The following is a 10,113-nucleotide window of genomic DNA, read 5'->3' as shown; positions in this document are numbered from 1 at the left end:
TAAAATGTCACACGTTTATCAAATTTTGGGTTGAATTTAAAATATAAAGTGTTAATAGCCTAGTTGGTTAAAAAGTTGTACTTGTTTTGTTAGGTTGCAAGTTCGAACCATACCTATCCATTTACTCTCACATATATCCAAATTAACCACAGCTCTCGACCCGACAATCCGGACACTTTAAAAATTAAGCATCATTATATATATATATATTAGTTAGTTAAAAAGTTGAACTTATATTATTAAAATGTCACGCGTTTATCAAATTTTGGGTTGAAATTAAAATATAAAATGTTAGTAGCCTAGTTGGTTAAAAGGTTGTACTTGTTATGTTAGGTTGCAAGTTCAAACCATACCTATAGCATTTTTTATTTTATTATTAACCGTTTATGGGCAGGTCAATCCACAATCCGACCCAAATATCCATTTACTCTCACATATATCAAAATTAACCACAGCTCTCGACCCGGCAATCCGGACATTTTAAAAATTAAGCATCATTATATATATATAGATTAGTTAGTTAAAAAGTTGAACTTATATTGTTAAAATGTCACGCGTTTATCAAATTTTGGGTTGAATTTAAAATATAAAGTGTTATTAGCCTAGTTGGTTAAAAAGTTGTACTTGTTTTTGTTAGGTTGCAAGTTCAAACCATACCTATAGCATTTTTAATTTTATTTTTAACCGTTTTAAGTTTTTATGGGCGGGTCAACCCACAATCCGACCCAAATATCCATTTACTCTCACATATATCCAAATTAACCACAGATCTCGACCCGACAATCCGGACACTTTAAAAATTAAGCATCATTATATATATATATAGATTAGTTAGTTAAAAAGTTGAATTTATATTGTTAAAATGTCACACGTTTATCAAATTTTGGGTTGAATTTAAAATATAAAGTGTTAATAGCCTAGTTGGTTAAAAGGTCGTACTTGTTTTGTTAGGTTGCAAGTTCAAACCATACCTATTCTCGACTCGGCAATCCGAACACTTTAAAAATTAAGCATCATTATATATATAGATTACACACATTCAAAACAATATCACAATACAGTCGTCAAACGACCCACCAAAAGTTTGGAGTATTTGAATTATAAAAGTCAACTACGACAAATTTTATCCAATTAAACATGATGCTGAATCGAACAAATACAACACCAACTCAAATATAAGTGATGGAAATAGAAACAAGACACTTTACTGTTAGAAAAATCACTAGAATGACAAAAAAAAATACTTTTCATCTTTTTGAGAGTTTTTTCTAGATAAAGAAAGAAAATTATGATTATGACTATATAATTATTATCATTATTAGAGATGATAATGGATACTCGTATATTCATACATGTATGTACCTGATAGTCATGTTTGGGTATTTTAAATTAGAGTCGGAAATGGGGAGTGAAAAGGATTATTCGATCGGGTTCAGATATTTTAAATCGGGATCAGGAATAGGGTGAAAATAATTACTAGATCGGGTTCGTCGGGACGGGAAGTGTGCGAAACTCAACCCCGATACCCAAAATATTAATATTAAAATATATATATTTGTTTAAGTTTAAAATAAAAATTTTAAATTTCACATTATTACAATAATTACAAATTTATTTTACTCATATAAACACTTCAAGTCAACATTATTTTATTTTTTTTCGTGACTTTTAATCTTTAATTTCTTTAATATTAAAAGATTTTCTCTCTCCTCACCCTTTATTCTCTTTATTTTGCATCTTCAAATTCAATCTTATTTTAATTTTTTTTGTTTAACATTTTCTATGGATTAGTTGAACTCCCAATATGCTACAACATAACTATACAAATAAATAATATTTTTATATGTATTTTGAATATTTAGTATATTTACCAAAAGTCGAATCAAGGGAGGTATTGGAGTACCCGTCGGGAATCGGATACCCGACGAATCAAGGATGGAGATACAAATAAAGATATTCGTCGAGGTTGGAGTCGGATAATAAAATAAAATTCGAGTTTGAGGATTTTATACTTCACTACCGGCCGGGCGAATAGGGTATCATTGACATCCATAATCATTATGATTAATAATGTTTAGATTGATTAAAAAAAATTATTACTATTATTTTCTAGTAAAGTTAATATTAATATTTCAAATTTTTTTTACTATATTAGATTTAATTACAACATTATTATTTTTTACGTGTAAATATTAAATATATAAGTATATCATAATTTAATAAAATAATAAATATATAAATATAATATCAATTAGCATATTAGTTACATTTTATTTTTATTTTTAAATTAAACAAAAGAGTTAAATGGTCTCTAAACTTTTGCACTATATTACAAAAAAAAACTACCAGATTTAAAAAAATATATATTTAGAATTACAATTAAAAAATAATTAATCAAACATAAATAATATAAAATAAAAATTTTAACATTAATTATATGCTAATATTGGAACAAAATATACTCCAAATTAATCACTGTATAATATTTTGTTTAAAATAATCACCTGATATTATTTAAATAATTGATCTATTTTTTTTTAATAAATAAACTAAAATTATCTCATTATTAAAAAATTATAATTATAATGATGTGAGAAAAGAAAATTGATCATTCTCAATATGAAGTAACTATTGTTAAATCACATCCATAAATCAAATACATATTGATTTCTTTTACCATTTGAGGATAAAAACCTACCAACCAAGCATAGTTACCAAAGTTTGAAATTTAGTGTTTATAAAAAAAAAAAAAATTAATGAGAATGTGTGACTAAAATATATAAATAATAATAATAATAATTGTATACTCAGTCAAGGCGTTGTTCTCTTTGGGTTATTTGAAAAACCCAAATAAAATCAATTTTTCAATCAATCACTTCTTAACAATCACATCACTCATTTCATTAACTAAAATACTAAAATACCTTCTATTTTAAATTATTATTTTTTATTTTATTTATATATATCAATACCTTTAAGTCATTTTACCAAAAATAATCATCACTTTCTCAAAATCATCACCAATCATTATTATTTTCTCCATCTAGGTTTTTAAAAAACCCCAATCCGAACAAGTCCCAAGTTGCCTTTGTTTTTATTTTTAACAATAAAAGTTAACAATGAACAACAAATATTAAAAAGTATTAAAGAAAGTCAAAATAATCAAGGGAACCATTACTACCTTGAGGGCCGGGCCCATCAGATAAAGCAACCGAGCCTTGGGAATTAGCTAGCCTCCATCTAGTTATACTAAAAAAATATCTTTCAAATTACTCATTAATATTTTATTTTATTTTATCTTTTATTAAAATTAACTAATTAATCCTGATATTATAAAATTTTATTTAACTATTCTTATTTAATAACATATATTTTAAAAAAACAATTGGCTAAGGAAAATAAAAAAATCGTTCGTTTCCTTTTTTTATTTTAAAAATTTTAAAAAAAAATCAATTTTTGAATAAATCATTTTTCAATAATAGCATTATTTATTTCATTAACTAAAATATTAAAATATTTTTTATTTTAAATTATTATTTTTTATTTTATTTATATATAAAAATACTATTTAAATTTTTTTATTAAAAATAATAATATCTCCTCAAAATAATCGACCATTATTATTTTTATTTAAATAACGTCAATCCGAACAAAAGCTACCAGTGTAAATAACAATGTTCATAAAAGTGTTTTATTAAAGAAAAATATTACCTTCTTCTAAATAAATGAATTATAAATGGTAAAATGTGTAGTATACTATATACTTAGGAGTGAAGTGCAAAGTTTGTTTCACCTTCTCATCAAAGAGTGAAATTTCCCATTGAGCGTTAGACCTAAAAATATAAAGCAAATAAATATTATTTGATAAAAGGGTTTGGGGAGATAAAACCCAGTTTTTATCCCAAAACTCAAACAGTTTATCCACCATCAAATCTAATTTTATTATTTAAATACCAAAATTATTTCTAATTTTATCATCTCTCCAAACTATTATTCTCTCCCCTACATCATATCCTTTAAAGTAAAAGGGCAAATTGGTCTTCAAATTTTAAAAACCAATTTTTTTAGTTTTTATCAAACAAGAATTTTTAGAATAAAACCCAGATAAAACTAAAAAATTATTTCCTCAAACAAGCTCTCAGATTTTTTTTCTCTCAATAATAATAATAATAAATGGATCAAACTTTTTTTTTTTGAATTATTTTTTTTAATTTATTTATTTTAATTCACTCAACTCAAATTCTGACTTGACTGATTGGAATATAAGCACACATATTTTTTTATCACAGAAAATCCGGATTTATAATTTAGAGGAACATATTCCCCTCAATACATGTCATGTTTAATAATTCGGTTTGCAAATTTATTTATTTTGGCCTAGTTATGAATTATGCCAACATGTTACATATGTTGGGAAAACTACTTGATAACAGTTACATTTTTTTTTATTTGTATATTATAACGAGATAATCAGCTAACTAAATAAAAACTAATAAATTTAACGTGAAAATTTAAAACTATGAGACTCGTAAGTTTTGTAAAAACACATTCATGAGTTATACTAAAGTCTTTTTAACACACTAAAGTTTCACTAATACAAAATATATTTTTCATAATGAATTAAGTATTTCAGAAAAATCTAAACAAAGACCGGTCGAATTGTAGAGAATGTCACGATGATTCACCACGTGTGAATCAAGTCACAACCAATAAAGTTCGACGCGATAATTGTCTCGTCGAAACTCTGTCTATTTTTTTCTTCCTATAATATTTTTTTTTTGTTATACTCTTATTCAATAAAAAAAATACTAAAAATAAACTTTTGTTTACTTTAGATTTCTAACTCTTATGATTCAAACTCACAATTTCACATATATATATATATATATATATATAATTTTTCTTCAATTTTAAAAAATGGTCTGTAATAAGAATTAAAAAAAAAATCTTAAAATAACTCATCATTTTTATACTTATCTCTTCATTCAAATCTATAATAAAAATAATTAAATATTTTTATTTCATTTTAAAAAATATTTATTTTCATTACCTACTAATATATTTTAAGTTTTTTCACCTACAAACCAAACAAGGTAACGTGATTTATCTGTTACAAATAATTCAATTTTGAATCAAGTTAGTTCAGTTATTATAACAAAACTTTAACTAGGTCAAGTTTTGAGCGTTGGTGGTACACCGTAATATTAAGTAGAGCGTAGTATAGCGAATCATGACCCGCGAAATTAACGACCGTCAGATATTTATAGAGAGAAGGGCCCAGCTAGTGGTTAGATAGGGTAGGGGTGCCTACTGTCAGAATAAAAAGGCTGACAGCGCTGTAAGAGAAGAAGACTGTAGGACCCATTCAGTGGCATTACCGAGGTAATAATAATAATAATATTAATAATAGAAATAATAAATTTTCTCCATTATTATTATTATTATTGTTATTATTGCTTCCCTTTTCATCCCCAACTACACATCTTATTACGATAAATTATCTTTTAATTGATTAATAATACGAATACCATACTTTTCGTTATAAAGTTAAAATAAGTAAATATCACATTACTTATAATATCAAAATTAGTGAGAGGGACCGCGATTTCGTTCAAATTATTTAAATCACTTAAATTTAAAAAATATTATTTCATATAGTTTATACTATGTAACATTATTAAATTCATTATACAAAATATGAAAATAATTTTTATATTAAAATTTTATTTTACTCTTATATATTCATATATTTTAAATCTTTTATCAAAAATATTCTATATCTTTTCAAAATTATCACTAATTATTATTTTCAAATTATTATAATTTTAAAATAGATTTATGAGATTTAAAATAAATAATACTCAATTAATTTAAATACATTCTATATATTTGTACACATCAAGTTTGTGTTGAGAATATTGTTTTTCTTCTTTTATGATTTTTTCTTTAAAAACTTTTTTGATAAATATTCTTAAAAATTAAATTTGTTTGGGTTAAATTATCAAAATATTTTTAAGTCTAACAATGATTAGGTAGTAGATTTTTAAAATCAAGAAAGAAAAAATTTGAATAATATGGATAATTTTGATGAGGTAATAATTATTTTTGGTAAAAAAATTTAGGTCTTGTTCGAATCAAGGTTTTATAAAAATTTAGAGAGAGAAAAAAAATATAATAATTGTTAATGATTTTGAGGAGGTAATGATTATTTTTTGTTATAATATTTAAATGTTATTAATATATATGAATAAAATAAAAAAATTAAAATAAAAGGGTATTTTAGTTTTTGGTTAATGAAATTAGTTATATGATTGTTGAGAAATGATTAATTGAAAAATTAATTTTATTTAATTTATTTTAAAATTAAAGAAAACAATGTATTAAGGGTATTGATATATATATACATAAAATATGAAATAATAATTTAAAATAAAAAATATTTTAGTATTTTAAATAATAAATTCAGGTGATACGATTGATAAGAGAATAATGAAATTATGTTTGATTTGTATGAGATTTTTAAAACTCATACAAATATTTTAATTTTCCTTTATTCTTTTTTTATAGTTAATAAAAAGTAATTTTGATATTTAAATATATAAAAAATATATTAAATAATTAAAATAGTGGAGGAAAGAGTGGTTGGTTTTATGATAAATCATAAGAAAATTAAAAAAAATATCACAACACAATCTAGCCCCAAGTTATAAATATTATAATATTTTAAATTATTAAAATAATATATATTATACTGTTAAAATACATTAATCATATAACTATACAAAAATAACAATCCATCGTCCATAATCAAATGGATTGTCACAAACGAAAGGATATTAGATGATACATCACTATCAAAAATAGAAACAATAAACATGTTTTTAAGACACTTAGAGCTCGTTTGATATTGTTTTTTTCTTAGATTTTATCTAAAGCTTAATATTTTATCTACTTTACTTCATTTATTTTATCGATTATTTTATTCACAAAAATATCAAAATACTCTTTATTTAATATATTTTTTTATTTTTATATCTTAATTTAACAAAAAACAAATATATACTCAAAAATTAAGTCAAATAAAATTTTACTCAAAAACCTAAGAACAAACAAGCTCTTCAAGTATAATAAAGGACCTTAACCATGGTTCGTACTTTTTTTAAGCCATAGGGCTGGTTCGGTTCAGGTTATTTAAATAACCTGGAAAGAGAGAAAAATGATTATTGATAATGATTGGTGATAATTTTGAAGAAATGATGATGTTTTATTGGTAAAGGGTATTGATATATATAAATAAAATAAATAATTATAATTTAAAATAAAGGATATTTTAATATTTTGATTAATGACTTGATTGATTTGAAGGATGAAAGGGAGTGAAGTGAAAATTGATTTGGTTGGATTATTTTGAAAACCCAAATAAGAACAAGGCCATAGTATATATATATATAATGTGAGAATTTTGTTTAGTATAAATTTGATTCGGTATAAATTTGAGTTCATTTGTTTCGGCTTATTTTTAAATATGTTTAATAAGATTTAAATTAGGGTTAATTTTGATTCAGCTTATTATTCAGCAGGTACAAGTATGTTACGATTTCAACTTATTTAATCGGTTAAGTAAGTGTAGATAGGTTTGATTCAGCTTATAATATTATTTATTTATTTTATTTTATTTATTATATTATTTAATAATTATTATTATATATAAATATATATATTTATTAATTTAATTTTAAATATTAATAAATAATTTAAATTAAAGAATAATTTATTTGAAAATAAATTATATTAACTTTTATAATTTTTTTGTTAATATATAATTTTAAATATTAATAAATTAAATAAATTAAAAAAATATATATTTTAAAATAAATTATATGAATATATTAATTTTTATAAATATATAATTTTAAATATATTTAATATATATATATATATGATATAAAAAATATAAAAAATATATAATAATATTTTAAAATTTTTAGTCTTCTCTCTTTTATTTAAAAATCACTCTTTTGTCTCCATTTCTATTTTTATTTCCAATTATTTCAAAAAATATTTAGATGATTCATTAAATAAATAAAAAATTATTTTTTTTTATATATATTTTCACACTCTCTCTTATCAAATCTTTTAATTGTCAATTCTATTTTTGGCCCAATCACCCTCTTCCTATATAATTCAATAATTAATTAAAACTAGTTTGATTTTTAAAATTATATTTACAAATTTAAAAAATCAAAGTGTATTTATATTTCATATTTTCTTTAATTATTTTACATATATTATAAATAATAAATACGCCAATTAAGATTGTCCAATACCATATCTCATTGTATTCAAACACTAAACCAATTAAGAAAAAATTACGGCCATGCAACCAAACATTATCCATAAGATTAATGAAAATGGGTAGAACTAGCTTGAAGCGGGATTTTTTGCGTCTTCGAATATCCTTTTCAGTGTTGTTTATCAACCCACAAATAATGATAAGTTTTACTATCGCTAAGAATATTTGATAGAGATTATTTTGACACCTCATTATTAGTTTGTTCAGTTTGCTATATACTTTATTATTTATCATTATGAAACTCAAACGAGTTCGTATTTGGAGTCACCATATACAATTCGATAATTTTTTATATATATAAATTTGTTATATTATTTAACATTTAAATCCTCGTTTAGTTGTTTTGATTTTTTAAAACATTATGTAATTTGTATTATTTATAAATTAATATTATATATGTGACCTTTTATTTTAATTAATGAGAATTAACTTAGTATCAGACCAAATATTACATATAACTCTGACATATTTTACAAGTGAGCATGACTTGAAATAATAACTACACGGGTGGTGAAAATCGGACATGAGAGAAATCGGTTTACATTTTAACTACCACTTTAGGGTGAAAATCGAACATGAGAGAAATTGGTTTACATTTTAACTAATATCACTTTTTTCATATATATATATATATATATATATATATATATATATATATATATATATATATATATATATATATATATATATATATATATATATATATATATATATATATATATATATATATATATATATATATATATATATATATATATATATATATATATATATATATATATATATATATATATAATATAATAATGTTTAGTTTGAATTTACTTTATTTGTTGGGCCGAGAGTTGTGATTAATTTGAATATATATTTGAGAGTAATAGTTATTTGAGTCGGATTGTGAGTTGACCCGCCCATAAAATTTGAAACGATTAAAAATAAAATAAAAAATACTATTTATATGTTTCGAGTTTGCAATCTAATAAAATTAGTACAACCATTTAACCAACTAAGCTAATAAGACTTTATATTTTAAATTCAACATCAAATTTGATGAATGTGCAACATTCCTAACAATATAAGTTTAACTTTTAACTAACTAATTTATATATAAAATAATGCTTAATTTGAATTTGCTTGATTTTTCGGATCGAGAACTATGATTAATTTGAATATAAATGTGAGAGTAAATAGATATTTGGGTCGGATCATGGGTTGACCCGTCCATAATCTTGAATCGGTTAAAACTAAAATTAAAAATGATATATGTATGTTTTAAACTTGCAACCTAATGAAACAAGTACAACTTTTTAACCAACTAAGCTAATAAGACTTTATATTTTAAATTCAACACCAAATTTGATGAACATTCGACATTTCTAACAATATAAGTTCAACTTTTTAAGTAACTAACTAATATATATATATATAATGCTTAATTTGAATTTGTTTGATTTACATGGTCGAAAGTTGTAGTTAATTTGGATATATATGTGAGAGTAAATGAATACTTGGGTCGGATCGTGGGTTGATCCATCCATAAACTTAAAACGATTAAAAATAAAATTAAAATATTATATTTATGTTTTGAACTTGCAACCTAACAAAACAAGTACAACCATTTAACCAAATGTAATTAGAGTGTGTTTTTTCGAAGAATAATATGTCAGTAACAAATGAGAGTGATTAACAAATATGAATCAAATATTTGATTGACCAAAGTGTGAGGTCACAAGATTAAATGTCGAATGAGATTGGTTGTTTAT

The sequence above is a fragment of the Impatiens glandulifera genome, unplaced genomic scaffold (assembly GCF_907164915.1).
Source record: "Impatiens glandulifera unplaced genomic scaffold, dImpGla2.1, whole genome shotgun sequence".
NCBI classification, from domain to species: domain Eukaryota; kingdom Viridiplantae; phylum Streptophyta; class Magnoliopsida; order Ericales; family Balsaminaceae; genus Impatiens; species Impatiens glandulifera.
Note: the sequence above shows the minus strand (reverse complement) of the source record.